At 38.6% G+C, this 25,109-nt stretch overlaps 1 protein-coding gene and 1 pseudogene across 3 annotated transcripts in view; one reads left to right on the top strand and one right to left on the bottom strand.

The window, feature by feature from the left end:
- DCDC1 (doublecortin domain containing 1) overlaps positions 1-25,109 on the top strand; it is a 315,249-nt gene that overhangs the window by 181,476 nt on the left and 108,664 nt on the right. The window lies entirely within an intron of this gene.
- On the bottom strand, positions 2,655-6,505 carry LOC139158022 (ATP-dependent Clp protease proteolytic subunit, mitochondrial pseudogene; annotated as a pseudogene).

The following is a 25,109-nucleotide window of genomic DNA, read 5'->3' as shown; positions in this document are numbered from 1 at the left end:
TTACATTTATTTATTTATTATTTATTTATTTATTGGAATTTTATGCTGCCCCTCTCCAAGGACTTGGGGTGGTTTACAACATATAATAAAACAACATATAACATTTTAGATCCAATTAATTAAATATAAAATCTAAAAAACCCAAGCCATTAAAAATCAATCATTCCCATTCAATCAACTTTCTCTCAGCACATTTCATCGGCCAGGGGGAAAGAATCTAATAGCCCCAAGCCTGGCGGCATAAATGAGTCTTAAGACTCTTGCAGAAGGCAAGAAGTGTGGGGGCAGTACGAATCTCCGGGGGAGTTGATTCCAGAGGGCCAGGCCCCCACAGAGATGGCTCTTCCCCTAGGTCCCACTAACCAACATTGTCTAGTTGATGGGACCTTGAGAAGGCCAACTCTGTGGGACCTGACCGGTTGCTGGGATTCGTGCGGCAGAAGGCGATCCCGTAGGAATTGTGGTATTCATAGCTGGATTATTGCAATGTTCATTACATGGGGCTGCTTTTAAAGACTATCAGAAACTGCAGCTGGGCCAGAATGCAGCAGCATGGGCAGTTCAGAATTGCTACTCACGGTTTGCCCACATTACATTATTATTTTGTGAGCTGCACAGTCATTCACTCGGTTTCTAGGTGCAGTTCAAGGAGCAGTTATCATCTTTAAAATCTTACCTGGCAGAGGGCCACATTATTTGTGGGACTGCAGTTGCCCAGGTCTTTGGAATACTTTTCCATCTGAGATCTGAGACCTCTACCCTGTTAGCCATTCAGAAGGGTATGAAGACCTGGCTGTTCCCCCCAGCAGTAGTTTCAGATGGTTTTATTCCTGTTTGATTAGCTTTATTCGTCTTTTTATTAGTCATTGTGAGCCACCTTGGATTGCTTTTTGAGGTAGACAAACATATAAATCCTTTCAATAAATAAAAATATATAACATATTTAATATATAAATACATTTAGATTTAATAATGTGATTTTTAATGGGACAACAGTATGTTAAATTTCATGACACAGGATATATACTGTGTTACATGTTTTTCAATGATTCTGGTGTTAGATAGTCTTCAGTTCTAGGAAAAACCTTCTTCATAGGTAGAGTTTGCCAACCTTTGATCTATACCTCTTACCATTTTCCCCTGGTCAAATTGCACTTCTCCTATAATTAGATACTATGTATTAGGTATTATATATAACTGAGGCCAGCTGTGATTAAAACAGTTCTGAGATGCTCTGGACCTCTATTTAGAATTCTGATTAGAACCTGATTTTAAGAGTGTGTTTGGGAGCAATTTTGGCTTTAATCCAGGGCTGAAATCCTGGATTAACAGATGGTAACAGATTAAAAATTGCAGAGGTAAGTGATGTGTAACAGAAGAAGTAGTTCTTATTATCCCAAGAGCCACTTCTGATTCATTAGCTCCAAGCAATATTCCTGTAACATCTTAAATTTTTCATTTAAAGAATCTGTGGATTCACTAACTTTTGTACAACAAAGGTCCCCAACCTCTGGCCTGTGGCCCACTACAATGTTGTGGCCTATTAGAAATTGGGCCACATGAATGACTAGACAGACCATATGCATGCATGCATGCAGTTCAACTTGCATGAGCAGCGGGCTGGCGAGGACTCGCACAAATTGAGCTGCATATATGCTAGCCCGCCACTCACATAAGGGCTGCATGCATGCATGCATGCCCACCAGCCCACTGCTTACGCAGCTTAGTTCCCCTCCCTCCAACCCCAGCTGAGTCACCAAGCTGCAAAGGTAGGGAACCACTGTTTTAGAAGATGCATCTATATTATTTTTATATATTTTGATATAATCCACATTAATAATATGATTATTCTAAAATATTTTTTTGAAATCCATGAGTAATATAATTAATGAAAAATAAGATCCAAAATGAATTAGTATGGTAAAAAAAATTTCTCCTGTTGTATTATTTATTCTGAAATGGCAATGGGTACTAAATATGAAGACGTTCTGTTTGTTCTTGTTTCCAAGGGGATGGGAGGCAATATAAAGCTTTTATTATTATTCCAATTTTACGCTACTGAGGATTCTGTCATAAAGGAGGACTTAAGGGATGGAACATATGTTTTCATGACTCATGTCAGCATTTTGTCTTCAATCAAAATGACCTTATACAGTATGATGTTAAGTGCAACTGTTCTAGTGGTGGGTTCCAGATACCTTCCCTACTGGTTCCCATAGGTGCTATGTCACATTGGGGAAATGACCCTCTGTGCATGTGTGGATGGTTCTTTGCCAGTTGCTTTCAAGGAGCAGCGACTGGAGGACTGGTTTGGGGACGTGTCCCGCCGGCTATCGCTGCGAGTTTGGCAAGCGAGGGCAAATTTCTGCCACCAGTGGGGTTCATCCCCTCCCCTTTTTACAAGTCAAGGTCTAATTCTATTTAAAGAATATCATGAATTACTAAAGAAAACACAGATAACAATTGGATCCCAGTGTGAAAAGGTCAAGAGACTGGCTTTTACAAACATTGCTGAGTGGCTTCTTTGGAGCATTCTTTAAGAGAAGAGCTAGTCAAATGGATATTCCCTGGCAATTGCAATGAGTTTGATCAACCAGCCCCATTTCCCCTTCCCTGTTATAATCTATGATGCCACAACACATCTAAAAGATCCCTCAGGGCTCAGCCGAGGAAGGGGAAACAGTAGGTACAGGTGGAGTCTCCTTCTGTACCAGCTCTGATTCATCTTCACCATTGTGTGGAGGATGGACAAGCACCTTGTCTAAGATGCCAAATTCCTGGGCTTCCCCAGGAATAGCTCATGTAACGATCTTTCTCCATTGCAGCCTCAATCCATTCAAGGTTCTGCTTGGTGTGTTTGGCATAGATGACATTGATCAGTTTCTTCAGTTTGAACATTTGCTCAGCTTGGATGGCAATTTCTGTAGCTCAGGAGTTGGGTAGGGAGTGGCGCATGCCTGGTGATCCTGCAGACAGCAGCAGACAGCCCATACTGGCTGGCTGTCCCACACACCATGTGCAAATAGGGTTCAGGATGTACTGCATGGTGTCATAAATAACTAATCCTGATGTCACTGTACCGCCTGGGCTATTTATGTACATATGAATGGGCTTTTTATTGCTTTCTGACTGCATGTGGGATTCTAATGTGAGGAGACAAACAGCAGAAAACTTTTCAGGGATGTTTCATGCCAAATCATTCAATGTTTCAGAAAGTTCTTTGATTTCAAGAACTGTTTTTAGGTTCCAAGAAAATGCAATAGAAATAGCATTGTGCCCACTGGTTTTTATTTTATTTAATTAATTAAATTAAATTTATTAGATTTGTATGCCGCCCCTCTCCGAAGACTCGGAGAGTGTTTATATATAGTATATCCATCCAATGTGTAGTTATTTGTTATATTATTGCAATTCTATTTAAAAGGAGCACAGGAAATAACTTAAAGCATATTAGGAACAAGGCATAAGATTTGTAGGGTATATTTTATTCCTAAAACAAAGCCTTTATTCTTTTTTAAAATCTGTTGTTACAGATTGGAAATGAACACTATTTCCTAACATATTTATTGTTAAAAATATTTTTTTTAAAAAAATTCATTGAGTTGCCCTCAGTTTTATATACATTTTTTTGTTTCACTGATTTTGGTAAAATTGGCCACCTATCTCCTGTATTTCTATTGGGTAAACAAATTCCTATAATTTAAATTTAACTAAAAGCACCTTTTTTGCAGTATTGCTTTGCATTTTAAACTATAGCACATAGATGTTTGTATCTTAATATTTTTTTTCAACATCACCCTTTATTTTCCTCTCTGAGGAATTTATGACAGATTCTTTTGACTGCAAAACCAAGGTTTTCCTCTTGATTTATTTGCCATCTAAATGTTCTAAAGGTTAAAGCTTTGAATTGGGGACAAATTAGCTTTCATTACATGCATTTTGAAAAAATTACTTAGTTCTCCGTTTGAGCTAGATACTTCCAATCCATTTTTCCTCTCCCTTTCTCAGGACCACAGAAAAACTAATTCAAGGTGGTACAAAACTCTGCATCATTTTTTCTTCTTCTGTCAATGTGAGGATGCAGTTGTTTGCATTATTATATTAAATTGAGCAACTTACCTTTATTTAAATTGAATAGATGTTGTGGAGGGAGAACTGTAGCAGCCAACAAAGCATGGTGACCCAGCTTGTCACCCAGTGACCTGTGAGAAGGAAATAATCAACTGTGAGTAGCTGTCATCTTAACTGATTGTGACAGTTTGGCTCTGGGCACATCTGTGCTAGTTGCATGGAAAGGCCTTTGTTGTTTTCCCACTAGTGACTTTGCTGACTGCTGTAGGGGTTACTTGCTGCCCTACTCCTACTCTTCCCTCCCCTTCAGGAGGGAAAGCAGCTGCCAGTGATGGGATTGACATTTCTTTCAATGATTTACTTGGCATTTATTTAATTATAAAGTACAAGTTCATATGGGATATTAGACCTTTGCAGGGCATTTTAAGTGAAATTAGGATCCTTCTTGGATTGTACTTTTCCAGTCAATTTTTTTTTACAATTTTTAAAATTCACATGGAAAATAGTGAGCTGACGGTCTCTCAATTTTATAAAAAATATGTCAAATGGTTTATCTCAATATTTTAATATTGGTAACCATTTACAATGCTTAAATTCCCTTTAGTCAGCTAAATTTACCATTTTGCCTCATTGCTTTAATTAGGCCTGCCTTTCTTTGTTTCAATATCATAGTTTCTGTAATGGAAAGTAAATTAATTATAAATAAGTGTTTGTTTTTCATTTCTTCAGGACTCTCCTTCATGCTAAGACTTTTTACCTTAATATATTCAAAGTTCTTTTAACCTCTTTTGCTTAAAAGCACATAATAAGGTGGAAGAGCAAAAATAAATAAATGCAAACTTTTTATGTGCACTTTTCTTTATAGGAACACAAACTGATGTCTACAATGGTTAAAACTGGATTGCGCTCATTAGTTAAGGAGATTTGCACTCATGTGATCTTTTCCACTTATTACCACAGATGCCTCCTGGATCTGCTCTAGAGATCCTCCAAGCTTTCAGAACAGATGTGGGGGGAGGATTGAAGGGGGAGGGAAATCTGTTAGACCAGCATTTTATTTTTATTGGCAGATAGCCAGTATTGAATACAACTCAGTCTTAAATTGCTCTTCCTTAGTGATTTGTTCTGGAAAAAAGCAGATATTTTTCTTCCTTCATGGAATAAAATAAATCTGGAGCTGTAATAAGAAAAAAAATTATAGTCATGATTCTTTGTTTGCATACTGTAGTCTTTCATGGCAATTTTGAGGAATTTGAGTAATTTGACCATAAGTACTGTTTATAATGTAAATGATGGAACGGAGCAATCAATTTATCAGTAATATATGTATTATCCATTCATGAAGATGACAATTTTATGAAAGCTAACATTATTCTTATAGAAATGTCTGAGGAATGGAGTAGATAAGATTTTATATTTAAATAGAAAAGAAGGGAGGATTTTCTTACGTTCAAGCAGAATGCAAATATTTTACATAAATAAATGCATATTTAACTTCATTATTAAAAGGTCTTTTTTTCAATTTGACAATGGTCCTATTCCAGTTTACACCTGTCCTAAGGGAGAATGGAACCTTATTAGTTTTGGAAGATCTCTCAGATATTTCAGGTTCATCAACCACAATAATTTTAAATAGATTCTAACTGGGGACTGGAAGACCTATGCTACGCTATGCTATGCCATCCTGGTTTCATTCCTTATATACATGGCCTATTTTAGAATATGGTCTAGATAAAATGGGAATGTCATTGTGCTCTGACAGCAGATTCTATAAGTATCTTCACTGTCCCCTATGCTTTTAATATTTACATCAAGCTTATGAGAAAGCTATCTTGTCATTGGGACTGAGATAGCAATATATGAATAACATTGAGTTTTATTTCATTGTTTTCGCTATGTCATATTCAGTCTTGGGATATTTTAACCAGTGCTAATAGATGATTGATGACTCAGTCAGGATTCAAATTTTGGAGCAAGACTGTTTAGTTCAACTGTCTGCATGAATTATGGTCAACTTGTTTTGAAGAAGATTGCCCTCCTTTTATAACATCAGACTCATAGCTTTGTGGCACCATGCCATAGGTTCACCATCACTGGCCTAGCATATTGGCCCATCATGCTACATCCAACTGGCTTCACATTCTCCCTGCAACTCTTCATGGTGACACAAAGCCCAAATCTATGGAGCCTGTTCCAGGCAGACTGGGAAATTAAATGGTTCTTTGATGTGCACCACAACACAGAAGGACAGCAGATTTTCCATTGCAGTGAATGCTCCTGAACTTTTTTGGAAGATGCCAGAATATATAATATCATATGCATTAGACCAGCAACTTTAAAAACTCAAAGAACCATTTGGACCCATTTCCCATAGAAAACAAAACACCTGGAGCCACAAAACCTGGATGGACGTGGCCAGCTTGGTGTCAATCCCACCGAGTCTCTTTTCCCTTTCTTTCTCTCTCTCTCTCTCTCTCCATCCTTTCACCCTCTCCTATCTTTCTCCCTCTCATCTTTCTCCCCCTTCTCTCTGCCAATTACTCTCTCTCCCTTCATCCCCATCTCTCTCTCTCTCCTTTTCCCTCATCTCTTTTTCCCATCTCTCTTTCTTCCATCTCTTTCTCCCTCTGTCTCCCATTCTCTCTCTCTCTCTGCTGATGAACAATGGCCCCTTCTGTTGGAGACTTCCCTTTGGGCAACCCTCCTCCCCCTCTCACAACTCACTGGCTGGCTGTGGCACCCACAGGGAGATCCGGCTCAAGCGAGCACCAAAGCACAGTCAAGGTGCACGTGGCGGGCAGGTGGCTGGTCGCTTAAGGAGGGTCTTTGGACATGGCTTCACTCCTACCGTAAGGATCTGGCCATTGCCTTGTTGTTTCCCATCCTGTTCCCCCCCACCCTCCACATCTCTTTGGTCAAGTAGGGGGGGGGTGTAAGCTCCAGCCCATAGCTGCAGGAAGGCTGTCTTATGCATAAATGTGGCATGAAGGCAACAACAGGCCTGCTTCTCTCCTATCCTAAGGATCTGGCCATCGCCTTGCCATGTCCCCCCAACATGACAAAAGAAAAAGGGGGAGGGGGATCACCAGAGTGAAGGCAGCCTTTGCCTCCATCCGCTTCAGGATGGAGCTTATACCCTCCCCGCTCATACGAAGAGCTGCAAGGGAGGGGGATAACAGGATGGAGGGGGGGGCGTTTGCCCAGGTCCGCCTGGTGCACCAGTTGCGGCCCTATCTGGACCGGGACTCATTGCTCACAGTCACTCATGCCCTCATCACCTCGAGGTTCGACTACTGTAATGCTCTCTACATGGGGCTACCTTTGAAAAGTGTTCGGAAACTTCAGATCGTGCAGAATGCAGCTGCGAGAGCAGTCATGGGCCTACCCAGGTATGCCCATGTTTCACCATCACTCCGCAGTCTGCATTGGCTGCCGATCAGTTTCCGGTCACAATTCAAAGTGTTGGTTATGACCTTTAAAGCCCTTCATGGCACTGGACCAGAATATCTCCGAGACCGCCTTCTGTCGCACGAATCCCAGCGACCGATTAGGTCCCACAGAGTGGGCCTCCTCCGGGTCCCGTCAACTAAACAATGTCGGTTGGCGGGCCCCAGGGGGAGAGCCTTCTCTGTGGCGGCACCGACTCTCTGGAACCAACTCCCCCCGGAGATCAGAACTGCCCCTACTCTTCCTGCCTTCCGTAAACTCCTCAAAACCCACCTTTGTCGTCAGGCATGGGGAAACTAAACATCTTCCCCTGGGCACGTTGAATTTATATATGGTATGCTTGTGTGTGTGTATGTTAGTATAGGGGTTTTTCTTAAATTTATAATATTTTAATTAATTGGATTATGTATTGGATTGTCTTTTCACTTGTTGTGAGCCGCCCCGAGTTTTCGGAGAGGGGCGGCATACAAATCCAAATAATAAATAAATAAATGGAATGGGACACAGCAAAGCAATTGCCAGATCATTAGGGCAGGAGACAAGTCACATCCAACGACCCTCCTTAAGCAAGCAGCCATCTGCCCTCTGCGTGCACCTTTGCTGTGCTTTGACACTTGCTTGAGAATCTTCCCGTGCACGCGCACCTTCCTGACCTCACCAGAGCCAGCCAGGGAGTAACAAGAGGGGCAGGAGGGTCCCCTGAAGGGAAGGTGGTTATGTTCCTCAATCAGCACTGGAAAATCAGCCCCAGATGTTTCTCCATTCCTGCCGTCGCCCTTACCTTCTCAGACCAGGTGAGGGAGGGGAGGGAAAGGCCAGCCAGTGATGGGACAGGGAGCCACAGCTGGGGGCCCAAAGAGCTGCATGTGGCTCCAGAGCCATGGGTTGCTGACCTCACCATTAGATTAACCCTTGGAATGTTGGATTGCAGTCACTAAAACAAGCAAAATAAAGTGCTTCTCTAGAGATCTCTCAAAAATTTGTACATTGTCAGCAATTAGTACGATAGCATGTATAATAAACATTATACTAAATCTAGATTGTTGGATATCAGATAATAATAATAATAATAATAATAATAATAATAATAATAATAATAATTTATTAGATTTGTATGTCGCCCTTCTCCAAAGACTTGGGGCGGCTCACAACAATAATAAAAAACAATATTATAGTGAAACAAATCTAATATTAAAAAAGAAGCATATAAAACCCTATCATATTTAAAAACCAAACAACACATAAATACCAAATAAAATATAAAGAGCCTGGGGGAAAGGTGTCTCAAGTCCCCCATGCCTGGCGGTTTAGGTGGGTCTTGAGTAATTTACGAAAGACAAGGAGGGTGGGGGCAGTTCTAATCTCTGGGGGGAGTTGATTCCAGAGGGCCGGGGCCACCACAGAGAAGGCTCTTCCCCTGGGGCCCGCCAAATGACATTGTTTAGTCAACGGGACCTAGAGAAGGCCAACTCTGTGGGACCTTATCGGTCGCTGGGATTCGTGCGGTAACAGGCGGTTCCAGAGGTATTCTGGTCCAATGCCATGTAGGGCTTTAAAGGTCATAACCAACACTTTGAATTGTGACCAGAAACTGATTGGCAGCCAATGCAGGCCACGGAGATAAGCTGATAAAGTGGGAAGTGGGAAGAATGCATAGAACACTAAAGTTAGGCTTATACCTTTATAAGAAATTTTTAGAATGAAATTAAATTCCAACCTGGAAAGAATCATGTTCAGGTGTACCGCAGCCATGAAATTCAATCAATGACTTCGAGCTACTCAGTCTATCTCACCTTAGCCCATTTCCCTGACTTCTTTTTTGGAGGGATAAAATTGAACAGGTTAAGAACTATTTATATGTTTGCAGGGTTGGGAATGCTTATCAAAACAAATAAAAGCATTGTGCCATTGTCTCACAAGCTCTACTCTTTTGAACATGTGTGTGACATCACCTCGCAGATAAGCTTGCTTCACAGTTGTGCAACATTAATCTTATATTTGGCCTCACTTGACCCCCTCCCCTTTCATATGCCTCTGACTATATACTTCATTGAACTCCTGGAAAAAAAATAGGATTTAAATATAATTAATAAAAAGAATTGGTCTTTAATAATTGATAGAAGAAATATGTAAACGTTCTTTTAAAAATGTATCTTATTGGCCTTTGTCCCAGATTTATAAGTACTTGTTAACATAAATTGAACTTTGTAGCTGCATGCCAGCTTGCACTCAGCATGTGAATGTGTTTGCACAAGCATGTGCACAGGTGGATGTGTGCACGCTCAGCAAATGTACCTCCAACCCTAATGGCTCACAGTGGAAAGGTTCTAACCTGCAGTGAAGCTATTTGGAGAGAACAAAATGCATCCCACTACAAGCAGATACAAACAAGTTCAGAACAAATGTAACCATGTTTTTCTTTTAATATTGTAATGTCCTTGTTTTGTTTCATTCTGATTTGCAGCAGTAAAATGATATAATAAAATTTTATAATAATAAGATAACTGATATATGTGTTCCTAGCAAAAGTAACTTTTTAAGGAGCATATCACTAGTTCTAGTTCCATTTATTAATGGAATAGAGAGGAAATTCTTATTAATCCCTACAGTCCTTGGACTTTTTCCAACTGGGTTAAAGTTTTATAGGAATAAAAATCTAACCAATGAATTTAAGAAGGAATACAGTAGTCCATCATAGCAATAAATAACAAATATGCAATTAGAAACTAAATATGTCTGATACATGACTTTATTCTTTAAAGGTCTGTTAAAATAGTAATTTTAATAGTGATTAAATTAGTAATAATATTTTTATTTAGCCATCTTAAATGTAAATGATGTTAACTTAATATTGTTAAAATTAATATATTTATTTCATTCTGCTTTTCAGTTGCCCTAAATATAAAGCTCTGAAAAGCAACTGAACAAATGCAAAACAGAATTTACATAAAACCCTAAAAAGGGAATGGTTCTACCTGTCCTGAAGAAGAAACACCTTTTACCACTGCACCTTTTCAAAAAAATCATTTGCTAAGTTCAATGGAGCCGGACAATTTTCACCCACATTTCTAACATTAGTAATAGCACTTAGACTTGTATACCACTTCAAGGTTCTCTTTGAGTGGTTTACAGAGTCAGCATATTGCCCCCAACAGTCTATTTAACATGTGCCATATGAGGTCATCCATCAACACAGAATTAAGTGCCTTTAGTAGGCTAATGAATCAGCTGTATATTTAAGTCCTTGGCCAGGAAAATGATGCTGTCTCTGTCTTTTCTCAGTGTCTGGAGGCTTAAATGTTAGGGTAAGAATAGACTTCAGTTTAAAGTAACACTGCCAAGACTGGGTAGCTTTCAGAGTTGTACTTTTTAAGATCCAAATGTGGAGAATTTCCATCTTTTGCTTTCAGTGGGGTTGCACTTCCATATTCAGAGTCTTTGTGCAATTTGGTGGTCCTCCTGAACCAATAACTCCTGCTAGAGAAGTTGATAAGCAACTAGAAGCTGGAAAGCTTTTGCATAGTTCCATCTTCTGCGCCAATTGTACTCTTTCCTGAATACATAGACTAGAACAGGAAATCAACACAGGAAGGCTAAAGCTATTTTTATGAGATTGGCTACTCTAACAGAATGCAGGTAGTCTTTAACTTACAACCATTCATTTAGTTCACAGTTACAATGGCAATGAAAAAAGTGATGTGACTGTTTTTCACACATATGACAGTATTCTCACAGTCATGTGATCAAAATTTGGATGCTTGGCCATATGTATGCAGTGCCCTAGGATCATGTAATCACCTTTTGTGTCCTTTTGACAAATAAAGTTAGTAGGGAAGCTTACTAATTTAACAACTATTTATTTATTTATTATTATTTATTTATTACTTAGATTTGTATGCCGCCCCTCTCCGAAGACTCGGGGCGGCTCACAACATGTAAAAACAAATCATAAGCAATCAGGCAAATTTAAAATATTTAAATATTTAAAAAACCCCATATGCTAACAGTCACACACACAGACATACCATGCATAAATTAAACGTGCCCAGGGGGAGATGTTTCAGTTCCCCCATGCCTGACGGCAAAGGTGGGTTTTAAGGAGTTTACGGAAGGCAGGAAGAGTAGGGGCAGTGCAATGATTCACCTAACAATTGTGGCAAGTCAAGTCATAAAATGGAACAGAATTCATGTAATAACTCTCTTGCTTAGCCATGAAAATTTTGAGCTCAGTTGTGGTCATACGTTGAGAACTACCTCTATTGCAAGTCTGCTATACCTACTTCTCTTTTTTATATTTCAGTAAATTAGAGAGGTGTCTGCCTGAGCCACTTCAAAATGTTATCTTGTTATTTTGGGCTTTTTAAAAAAAATTGACTTAGGTAGTGCTTATATTTTCCACGAAGATCATCTTTCTTACTCTAGACAGGAGGTTGTGGCCATAGTCATTCATACTTTTATCTCCTCTTAATTGGATTCTACTGTCAAATCTGGAAGTTGCAATTCTTGTCTAGAATGCAGTCTATAAGTAATAATGGGTACATCTTGTTAGATAATTACTCCCCAGGTTGTGAACACTCCCAGTAGGTTTCTGAGTGCAATTCAATGTGCTGGTTATCACTAATAAAGCTCTACATGGTATAGGGCTAGATTACTTTGAAGATGACCTATCTCTGATTATTCTTGCCTACCCTAATAAGGTGGCATTCTCAGATCCTCTGACTAAGTTAGTGTAATCTAAAGGAGGGATCACCAACCTTTTGGACCTCAGGGACCACTAAATTAATAATTTTAAATCCCACAGACCACTAATATGACCTGCCTAATGACTGGCTGGGTGGGCGTGGCTAGGTGGTCAGGTGACTGGGTGGGTATGGCCAACTCAATGTCACTCATGTCAAGGGGTGCCTTGCCAGCCTCCCCTCTCCCCTCCCAGCCACTCCTTGCCTGCCCACCTAGGCTCCTTAGGGCCCCAACAGGAAACAGTTGTAGCTAAGCAGCCACCATGAAAAAGAGTTGGCAAAACATTTGGCTCAGCTCAAATAAGATCTGGCCGAAAAAGAGGCTCAGCAGAAGCACATCACTGAGGATTACAAGCATAAGCTTTCCAAGCAGAGGGAAGACCTGCATGAGTGCAAGGCCAAGAAGTGCTGCCTGGAGACTCAGTGGGCTGAGATGATCAGCCAGTTCCAGGCTGTGATGCATTCCCACTGGAATAAGACCCTCCGGTTCTTAGCCACCAATGACACTTACCTTTGGTGTTCTCCCAAAGTCAGGAGACTGAAGAGAGATCTCAAATCAGAATTTCTCACCTCCCGACCTGCACAAAAAGACCTCGAAGGGGGAGACTACTCTACAACGGTGATGGCGAACCTTTTCAGGTTTGTGTGCTATAGCTAATTTTGAATTCAATATTATTTCTCAATTAAATATTTGAATTAAAATTCAAAGTAAATATCAGTCAGCCCTCTCAGGTAAGCCAGATAAACCGGACAGGAAACATGATCAGATGAGCTAATTGTACTTTATTGTAAATTCTGTAAATGTTCTGCTGGGCTTCTCGACACGAGCCCCCAATTAAGTTCAAAGGTAGGAATTCAGACACACACAGTTGTAAAGTCCATAGCACTGTTTCATCGAAAGAAAAATACGAGGCAAACACACTTTTAGTCAGTCAAAGTGCTCACCTTCAAAGCAACAGCCTTGAATGCTGTGAAGAACAATAAACAAACATAAAGCAGATAACAAGCAGCTGTAAAGATATCACAGCCACCCTCCTTCAAGAGTTCTCAAGTCACAAACGTAACTATGATTTAGTTCAAAAGTCCTGGAAACAGTTCAAAGAGTCCTTGTAGAATCCTGATGCAAAGTACATGTTTCTCCTTCACCCAATGGATAAACTTCCACGCCCAGAGGCAAGTACACTGACAATTTAACAGCAGCCCCATTAGCCTAATTACTCCCAGCCACAGGTGATCTCCCTTATTTCCTGAAGTATTTACGCAGTTACTCTTTCCTAGACATTGCCCTGCGTCTGCGCACATCAATAAATGTCTCCTCTTCCAAATCTAGTGATGATAATGATGATGAATCACTCACGGGGTAACTATCTAATGGGCTGCCTACCATTACCTCCTCTCAGGAGCCCACTTCACTTTCACTATCTGCTACAGACGCTTTGCTGTCGGAAACAGTCGGCAGTAAAACTAGCCTCTGACAATGGGAGGATTCACCCACATCAACCCCCACAGTCCTTGGAGCAGGAGCTGGCCCAGAGTCAACCACAGCAGTAAAGCAAAAATTTTCCAGTCTTAAAGAACAAATCTGTGATCGCTCTTATTAGTATGATCTATTAGGACAAGTCCTCCCTAAATTTCTAACTATTTTGTCCTTGTAGAGTCCCTTCCACTCTTGTCTGATTGTTTATAGACAGCATCTCTTCCCCAGGCCCTTAAGGTCATTTTACATACATTAAAGTATACTAATATTTAATTAAAAAAATATACAAGATATGCTAGGATACCAAATAGATTTGATGATGCAGAGAAACCTAACTTTCACACTTAATTTTTAAAGCAGTACCTGCTTCCTTGTATTAAGCTATAATCTTGTTTTCTTAAGCTTATAACACCCCTGGTAAAAATAACTACATTTAGCACAGTTTCCTGTCTCAGAGGGGGAAATTTCTAGATTACTATTTTGTTTCCCCTCCTTGTAAATATCTAATAAGTTGGCCTTCGAGTAATATCAATAAGACAATGAGGGCTTGATGGGAGTTAAATATCTCTAAACCCTATGAATTGATCCGTAGGAGCTGTTTTCCACATGAGTGGCAGCTTCACCGAGGCATATATCCGCAAAGAGAGGAGGTCAGGGTGCGAAGGAGGAGCAGGCTTGGCACTATCTTCCTGCACTCTCTTACTGACAGTGTCTTGCTTTGGCAAAGGAAGTGAAGCGCATAGACCATGCTCAGTGGCATTTCCAAATGCATCTCAGCTGGGGACTTGTGCTTTATTGCATCAGCAGCACACACTGAGGGGGTGGGGGTGGGGAGGAAAGACATAATTTTGTCAAAGTAGTAGATCACAATCTCCCCTCCTCCTTCAAAATCACCAGCACCACACACTAATAGCCCTAATAGATTCAGATTTTTATGCATATTTCAGTCACAGCAGTATTTCTAATGCATATGTGAAAGGGTTCTAATTTATGTCCACCAACTGTGTAGTGCCCTTCTTTTGGGTAATGTCATCATCCTAATGGTGTTTCTATTATACTCAAAGGTAGTAAATGAGGCTTATTGCAGGAAGGTAATTGATTTTCACTGAATGAAAATGTAAATAGCCATAAGAAATCCTGTGAAAGACAAGCAGTCTGAAATTGTCAAAGAAATGAGCGACATACATAACTTATTGGTCCTTATATTTGTAAAAATGCCTGCTTTTCCCTTCCCAGTCAGCAAAAAGCTAATAATAACATAATTCATTTCATTTTCATTTAAAAAAAACAATATTATGGAAGGATAGAGATGATTTTGCGTTTGCTATGTTCACAGTTTGATTTATGAAATATATATTAATTATGTTCTAAAAGAGTAGTTCACTTTGTTAGGTTCCTTTCAAGTTGGAAACTCTGTAAATAATATTTTTGAAAGAAAGGTATAAGAATTTTTCTTCCCTGACATTTCTGTACTTTAATCTAATAATCTAATAAATCTGTCCCCTGACTCAGGAAGCTGAGCCTTTCTTGCTTTAGAATGATCACTGGGCATGAGAAGATTTGTTCAAACATCAGAAATGATGTGGAATGGATGAGTTACTGTTAACAGAACACATGCATTTCTCATGCTAAACTGCAGGAATCATCCATCCATTTGTAGAACTGTTTTAGATCAGGAACTAGAAACAGCTGTGATTCAGAATTGTACTCTTACATGTTTTAGTATTTTGTCTAAATTATTAACATTCTTGTAGTATACTTTGTTCTAATATGATGATGTTTTAATGCATATGCGTTGTGTTGTGATATACAGAAGTTTCAAAAGTTGCTTTTGCTTTGTATGAGAATGTGAATTATGTATCCACAAATTAACAAATGTAATCTCTATAAATAATCTGCACATCAATCATGCAGAATTAACCAATAAGGACAGTCTTAAGATCATAGTCTACGGAGAGGGGCGGCATACAAATCCAATAAATAAATAAATAAAATAAATAAATATTCCAGAACAGAGTTGTGTTGGTAGAACCAACTCAAAAGTGTAGCATTCTTTTAACCCAAAAGAAAGCAAAGTTGAGACCTGATAAAGTATATGAGATCCGAATTAAAGCATAAATTCTTCGAACAGGCAAACAAGCCTGATAGCTCATAAAATTGCAAAGCAAAAGAAAGACAGAAATATAGATACATTAATAGACTCAAAAGGTGAAAGGCAAGTGAAGAATGCAGAGAAAAAAGATATAATTTTAGAATTTTATTCCGAATTATACAAACAGAAAAGTATACAAGAAAAACAAATAAAAGAATACTTAGACCAAAGTGCCCTACCAATTATCCCAGAGGAGGACAGAAAAATAAAATCACACCAACGGAACTAAGAAAGGTTATAGAGAAACAAAAAATAACAAATCCCCAGATACAGATGACATCCCATCTTAAATATACAAAACAATTCAAAATCCATTAGAATCAATTATGTTGGAGTTGGGATAATGGAGAAGGGAGAAATACCGGAATCTTAGAAAGACGCATGTATTACCTTAATCCCCAAAGATGAATCAAATAAGAATCAAATTCAAAACTACAGACCAATCTCCCTATTAAATACAGATTATAAAACACTAGCAACAATTATAGCTGAAAGACTAAAAAAAAATCTTAAATCGATTCATTCACCTGGATCAAAATGACTTTCTCCACCACCAACAAATTAAAAATAATACTAGAACAATACTAAACTCAATTGAATATTATGACATGCATACAGAAAAACAAGTAGCATTCATTTTTTGGATGCTGAAAAAGCTTTTGACAATATCAATTGGTAATACTTTAAAGGCACCATATTATGTGGCCCAAAATTTTGGTTATACTATAAATCTAGCAGATTGGGGTAAAATTTGGACCGTTAACTATATATTAACTTTGTCCACAAACATACAAAGAAAACATCTACAAAATTTTTTATCGGTGGTACCTCCCCCCAACCTGTTTGACAAAAATATATCCGAACACCTTCCCAAAATGTTAGAAGTGTAAAGAAAGTATAGGAATGGACTACAATTTATGATGGATGTGTCCAAGGGTAAAATGTTTTTGGATTAAAATCAAAAATTGCTTGTAACAAATCACATCCAAACAGATTTCATTTAACCCGGAATTATTTCTACTGGGCACATTTAAACAAAAATTAACAAAAGAAGACAGATACTTAATCTTGCATATATTAACAGCAGCCAGGTTAATGTATGTTCAAAACTGGAAAACAGACAAAGCCCCCCCCCCCCCCAATGCTAAATCTGATCAGCAAGATTTTTGAAGCTGCAGAAATGAATAAATGATTCTAGAACTCCAGGACAAGGATGACAAAGAATTTTACAAAATATGGGATAGGTAGTATGACTGGCTGAATTAAAAATATATATTTAAAACTATAAAACAGATGAAATGTAAATCTTAATCTCAAAAGGACTGATTAATTACCTCACATGACTCAGAAGAAAGATGAATGGATATATGCACAAGTAATATTACAAATCCTACAGCCAACAAATCCGTAAAGTACAGACAACCGTCATTAAAACCAACCAATGTCAATTTAAAGATAGGAAAGATGTAATGATCTGGTAATTGAATGTTAAAAAGGAAGAACATGTTTAAGATAGCTATATGATGTTATAAGTAGGCTGTAAAACATCAACAGGATGGTTGACATTTGTGCTAATCGTTTTGTACTTAAGATTCAATATAGATTTGTACACTGAATTTTGTTATGTATGTTTGTTTTGTACTGTGTTTGTTTGTCTTTTTTATTTAAATATTTAATAAAGATTTTTTGAAGTATATGAGGGCCAAATATCACCGTAACTAAAGAATTATGATAAATGCAGAGTTTAGTCATAGATTGAATTGAAAGGCACCATCATCTAGACATCGTTCAGTGTAGTGCAGTGCAGCAATATTTTACCACATCATCTCTTACAGGTGGTCAATCAGCCTTTGTTTAAGGGTTTCCAGTAAAGGAGAGATAACTTCCACTTAAGACAGTCTCTTCCACAGATAAATGTTACTATTAACATTTTTAATATCTAACCATAATCTTAGTTTGCTGTTATATACAGTAACACCCCCTTTTTTTGTATTGAAAGAACTCTGAACAAAGCTACTGTGAAAACAGCTACTATGTGTCTTACTGCTGTCTTTACTCTTGTAGACTAAATATCTCCAGTTCTTCCAACTGCTTTTAGCATATAAAAGCATAAGATTGCGGCCTCCAGAGCTATCGTGGGGCTTCCTAGATTCACCCACCTTTCTACAACACTCTGTGGCCTGCACTGGCTGCCGATCGGTTTCCGGTCACAATTCAAAGTTTTGGTAATGACCTTTAAAGCCTTCATGGCATTGGACCAGAATACCTCCCGAACCACCTTCTACCGTACGAATCCCAGCGGCCGATAAGGTCCCACAGAGTTGGTCTTCTCCAGGTCCCGTCGACCAAACAATGTCGTTTGGCGGGCCCCAGGGGAAGAGCCTTCTCTGTGGTGGCCTCGGCCCTCTGGAACCAACTCTCCCCAGAGATTAGAACAGCCCCCACCCTCCTTGTCTTTTGCAAGTTACTCAAGACCCACCTATATCACCAGGCATAGGGGAACTGTGAGCCGCCCCGAGTCTTCGGAGAGGGGCGGCATATAAATCTAATAAAATAAATAAAATAAAATAAATAAGAGCCATCTGGCACAGTGGTTAGAATGCAGTACTGCAGGCTAACTCTGCCCACAAACAGGAGCTTGATCCTGACCAACCTGTTGACTCAGCCTTCCATCCTTCTGTGGTTGGTAAAATGAGGGCCCAGAATGTTGTGGGGAATATGCTGACTTTGTAAACTGCTCAGAAAGTGCTACAAAGGAACAGTATAGAAGTGAATGTTATTGCTACTGTATATGTTTCATTCTGAGCTGATTCTCATTTTGGTTTTTTTTTGGAACAAACTCATTGTTAAAGTTTTCTCTAAAATGTGGTACCCAGAATTAGATACAGTATTCTAAGAACTGTTCTCTTGAATATTTTGGTCAGACTAAAGTTAGATCAGAGATTCAAGATTCAGGATAAAGGTAGCTTTAACCTGTTTGATTATGCTCTATTCTTTGAAAATCAGTCTACAGTGTGGTATTTATTTTTAGAGTTTGGGATTTATTCTTAGAACTGAATATTCAAGTACCAAAGATTGATGAGAATATTTTCATTTATTTTCGTTTATTTGTTTATACAATTTGTTTTATCACTATGCCAGTAAATATTAATAAAATGGACACATTTGAAAATGAATGTTTTAAAATTTCAATACATAGTTATGTTCTAGTTAGCTAGAAAATGAAAAAAGTGCATCATAATATTATAACACATTTTTCGTTAGCCCCCTGTTCTTTGCGAACATCTATATTTTTGCAATAAATCTGCCAGAAAATATTCACTATACTGCAAATTGATCAGATTTCAGTATTGATGTACCATTACCTGTTCAAAATATACCAAATCTAGGCCGTTTTTAAAAATATTTTATACGAATATTTCAATGCATGCTGGTAATATTTTTATTTCAATGAATAACAGTATGTTGGAACTAAATGATCAATTATACTGCATTTTTTTTCTTTATAATATATTACTTTTAAAGTCTACAAAATTAGCTCATGTTAATTTACTTTTAGTTCTGTTTCTGGTGTTTTATTATCAAGACAGCGTGTGGATTAATATATTTATCTGGAAAGAATTGGCACATAAATATCTTAGTACTAATATTGCCCCTTGCTTTGAATTCAAACATTAAAGCATTACAATGTTGGTATAATGATACTGTGCAGCTTTCGAGAACAAAGTTTTTCACATCTGCACCTTTATTAGGGAAAGGAATTATCGGGAGGAGGATAAAGGCTGTGTTTGACCTTTTCCTCCATTCTCCGCCCCTTATATAGAAGACCCATAATATTGACTCATTAGTATTCATAAGAAGTCATCAAAGTGAGATGATTTTCCTTAGAATAAATATGAATTAGAAATGCACAGTACTGATACTATGACCCCAAGTAAATGAGTTTCTTCTTGCTTTAAAAAATATGTAAGTTGCTATGTTTGAAGTTCTTCATTACTACAGAATTATGCTTATATTTTTCAGACAAATGTCTGTTTCAGTTTCCACATACAATTGTAAAAAGTAAATAAAGGTTACATTGAGGATGTTAGAGGACCTGCATGTATTATAGAAGATAAAGTAGATAGTAGAGAAAATTGATGCATACTTAAATAAGGAATTTGCAAATATTTTTGTACTTTTAAAAAAATACGGCGATTATAACTTGTTCTGTTTAAAAAATAAACACAAACTATGAAAACATTTTTATGCTGATATAATCTTCTGCTGTGAATACATATAGACTCTAACAATGGTGAAAGTAGTTGAAGTGAGTAAATAAGTAATAAAAAGCACATCAATGTACTTAAAATGAGACAGCCAGATGGCAGAGAATTGCAGTTCTTGCTGTAATTTTATCAAAATTACTATTGTCATGGCATGTTAGTTTTCATAAGAATTTGTACAGTCACTGATCTTATACAGACAAATTAATTTCAGGTTCTCTCATGTGTAGTCACATAACAGCTACACTTGAGCACGCACAAAAGAAAATTAAATAATCATAGTCGCATAAACTTGAAATGCAGCACAATTTTTAAGTTTATTATTCCATAACATCTCACTGTAAATGTTCAGTTTTCTTGTACAAAACTCAGTTTGATCTATAAAGGTATTCCCATTATATCGATTCTGCTGCTTTTGATCATTATGAAACTATAAAGCATTGTTTAATAGAGTAGAGGTTTTGGAAAGTATGTGATTTTAAAGGCTGCTTAAGAGTTGTACTCTTCATAAAATTTAACGATTCTCTTCTTTTAAACAACTGAAATGAATTATCTGAATCTAAGCCAGTTGGACCATTTAAATTTCTGACATATATTATTATTACGTGTCTTTTGATGTAAAGATCATTTGACAGTATGAAATATTTTAAAAAAACCGATAGGAAATGTACCTTTCCTCTTCCACCCTCACTTTTACTAGTCTTTCTCCTTGTTTTTCTTCCAATTTTCTGAAGCGGATATTGGAATTCTTTACATCTTATTTGGGAATGAGACAACCTTAGTGATTACGATGGATAACTTAAAATAGAGTGTGGATAATAGTGAAAATCAATGGTTCTGCTGAAACTTTATGTGCTATTCAGTTCTATCCACAAATAATTCTGTTGATACTTTTCAGATACAGATAGTGGCTAATGTTTAGCATATTGGCACTGGTGTATATTTACATTTATACACTCAGCATTCTACTTTATGTGCATGCTTCTTAATTTCTATATGAATCTGCTGACAAAATGCCACGAGAATTTATCGGTTGGTCATGATGTTCTAATTTTACAGGTATATATCTTTTTTTCAAGAAAAAGCTGTCACTATTATAAAACGTTAGCCTAGGTATGCCTATTACTCAGCTGGCTTTGTAGCTAGATTTCATTCTCTGGAAATAAACTGTCCCATACCATGGGAACTAGGTATATACTAATCTGAGCTTTCCATAATTCTGGGGAAAATAGCCTTCAATTTTACTGGGAGGATTTATCCTATAGTAACATTGCCTTGAGTATTGTGTTGTGTGCAATATCTATTATTTGAGCAAATAACCATAGTTTAACATTTCCCTTCCAGGCAGTTAACTATCCAATTTTTTTTAGAGGAATTCTATACAAGCAGGTTCAACAAGCTCCTTCCACAATATAAGGGTAGGAGGGCTGTGTAAGACTTGTTCTTTTATTCAGCCATTTCAGGATCAATTCACAAGACTGTCTGTCAATAACAGCTTTTTTGCATTTTGTAAACTCCTGCATAGGTAATCAATTAGCCTTTAGGATCTTTTCTAATGACTTTTGCCTTCACAATATACAGTAGTATCTCTACCTAAGAACACCTCTACTTAAGAACTTTTCTAGATAAGAACTGGGTGTTCAAGATTTTTTTTGCCTCTTCTTAAGAACCATTTTCTACTTAAGCACCCAACCCCCCAAAAATTTCCCAGGACATTTGAGAGGCCTGGCCAATTTCCTGTCATTCCCCCTTTAATCCCGGCCACCTCGTGCTTTTCTAGGCTGCCAGAGGAGCCAGAAGAGACTTTGGCAGTCCAGAGCAAACAAAGCATTTTCCTTTCTCTGGGCGCTTGGAGAAGGAATAAACCTTTGCCAGCACCCAGAGAAAAGAAATGCAGCCTAGAGCGAACATAGTGTTTTCCTTTTTCTGGGTGTTTGGAGAAGGAATAAACCACTTAGCTATGGTGACTCCCTCGCACTGCCTCCCATACACCTGGCGTGAGGTTGCCTCCCGGAGTGTCTGGGCATGAACAGGCAAAAGGGGACGCTTTGCCCCGGCCTGATCAACTCGGCTTCAGCCAAACCAAGGAGTCACCACAGTGAAAGAAAGGCGCCGGTTTCACAGCAAGCGAGCAAGAGGAGAGAGGAGCCATTAAACATGAGAAGGAAGAGGAAGCAGTTAGCAGCAGCAGCAGCTGCCTTTTGGTCAAAGGAGCATGAGGTTCTCCCCTCTCGTCCGGTTGGGTTTCTCTCTCTGGCACAGTGAATGGGATGCAGCTTCGCACTGGGTGCGAGGGAGGTGCATGCTCCTCCTCGCTGCCTTTTTTTTTAAGCCTTAAAGTTTTGGATTTTTTTTATTCTCTTCACCTCATCTTCTTCCTTTTGCAGTGACTGCCCTCCTCTTCTTCTTCCTCCTCCTCCTCCTACCCAAATTCCAAGCTTTTATTTCTTTCCTAATGGGTTGATTCCTATGGGAAAAATTGCTTGTACTTACAAACTTTTCTACTTAAGAACGTGGTCATGGAATGAATTAAGTTCTTAAGTAGAGGTACCACTGTATGTCTAAAATATTGAAGCCATTGCTTCATTATTACCTCTTCCAGTGATATGTCTGGGTTGTTGTTGGGTTGTTGTTGTTGTTTTTGTATTGAATGATTTGTACTTCTTGTAAAATTGCGTACTCAACAATTTTCTCCAATTTAAAGGTATGAAGTTTTCATCCTTCGGAAGCTTTGAGGGTTTAGTTTTAAAGCTATATATTAAAAACGTCATGTCAAAATACATACCTTTGTGATTAGTATAACTCTCCAGACTTCAATATTTTGATTTTTAAAACTACACATTTGATAGCATTCATTGCAAAAAAAGTGATCAGAGATGCATATTATATAATGTATATATGAAGAAAAGTATCATTAAAATGTAATTCAGGAAAATAAGCAACTGTTAAGATAGAGAAGGAAAAGAGTTTTTGATGGAAGGAAAAATGGAAGTATGCAAAAAGGACTAAACAAAGAGTCCCCAACGAAGTAAAGAGAATTAAAAATGTGTAATAACTTGATCTGGATTGCAACTTAATTGGAAGAAGTGTTTGAAAGATTTTATACGAATTATATTAACATGAAAATATTGTCCTGAAAAATGGACAAAACTATATGCAGCAGGATTCATTTGTAAGGTGTACTTTGGCACAAGAAAATATAGTAATCAAAATTCAGGAAGTGCAGTTTAGCTTTATATCAGGCAGGAGGTATGAAGGCCTGATTTATTTATTTTGTGCATTTAAACAGTATGTTGAGGTATATATGGGAAAATGTTCTTCTTTCTGAAGACAACATTATTAAATTTTATTAATCAAGAGAAAGTTTATATTGAAATAAATAATCTTAAATATGAAATGTTTTGTACAAGTATGGAGTTCAATGTTGCTAAATAGGAGTGACATATGATAGAAGTAAAGCATGAATAAAAATAAGTGAAATATTTCACAAATGATTCCACCCTGACCAAGGAGTAAGACAAGGATCTGTGATGATGTCTTGATTGTCTATGAATAAATATACAGTAATATCTCGTCTTACGAACTTAATTGGTGCCGGAAGGTGGTTCATAAGGCGAAAAGTTCGTAAGACGAAACAATGTTTCCCATAGGAAACAATGTAAAAGCAATTAATGCGTGCAAGGGGGAAAAAAATTGCAAAATGGCGCTCCGCTGCGAGCTGCCGCCTGGCTGTCACCTTTTAAAACAGCCGGGCAGCTTCTCGGCGTTCTCCCGAACCCGAACTTTTCGGTTTGGGTTCGGGAGGCCGCCGAGAAGCACCACCGCCTGGCTGTCACCTTCTGAAACAGCCGGAGGGCTTCTCGGTGTTCTCTCGAATGCCGAACCCGTACGTTTGGGTTTGGGTTCCGGAGTCTGCCGAGAAGCGCCCGGCTGTTTCAGAAGGTTATAGCCGGGCGCCGCCGCCCACAGGAACGCCGTTTTTGCAATCGGCAGTGGCGTTTTCAGCCGATCTGGAGGCTGAAACAGAGGTGGGGAATCCCAATAGGGAATTCCATGGGCGGAGCTTTAACATCATGAAGACGTCCTTCCTGGTCGGCCGAAACGTGGCCTCCAGGAAGGACGTCTTCGTGACGTCAAAGCTCCGCCCATGGAATTCCCTATTGGGATTCCCCACCTCTGTTTCAGCCTCCAGATCAGCTGAAAACGCCACTGTCAATTGAAAAAACGGCGCTCCTGTGGGCGGTGGCACCCGGCTGTAACCTTCTGAAACAGCTGGGCGCTTCTCGGCGGCCTCCGGAACCCAAACCCGAACCTGAACTTCCAGGTTCGGTGTTCGGGATAATGCCGAGAAGCCTCCTGGCTGTTTCAGAAGGTGACAGCCGGGCGGCGGCGCTTCTCGGCGGCCTCCCGAACCCAAACCCGAAAAGTTTGGGTTCAGGTTCGGTAGAACGCCGAGAAGCCCCCCGGCTGTTTTAAAAGGTGACGGACGGACGGGCGGCGGCGCCCAGTGGAGTGCCATTTTGCGATCTGTGGTGGGTTCGTAAACCGGAAAAAGTTCGTAACAAGAGGCAAAAAATTTCCGAACCCCGGGTTCGTATCTCGAGGTGTTCGTATCTCAAGGAATTCGTATCACGAAGTACCACTGTATACTGTTTAGAGATGTGTTAGATAGGATAAGAATGTGTTTGTACTTTTGTATGCAGACAATGCTGTGTTGCTGGATGAGTATTTTAATAATTTCCAGCAAATATTACATACATAGTAGTATGAAATAAAGGCATAGATATGAAAATGAAAATGATGAGGTAAATGGAATAGATGATTACAAGTTATGGATAAATGCCCAAAACAAGCAAGAACAAAATTTATGTACCTTGGCAGAATGCTTAGTAAATTTTAGAGAAGTGAATGAAGACATTATACTACACGCTGTCCTTAAAAGAGAGGGAGTAGGCATG

Source organism: Erythrolamprus reginae, chromosome 1, assembly GCF_031021105.1.
Source record: "Erythrolamprus reginae isolate rEryReg1 chromosome 1, rEryReg1.hap1, whole genome shotgun sequence".
NCBI lineage: Eukaryota > Metazoa > Chordata > Lepidosauria > Squamata > Dipsadidae > Erythrolamprus > Erythrolamprus reginae.
Note: the sequence above shows the minus strand (reverse complement) of the source record. Positions and strands in the feature narration are given on the sequence as shown.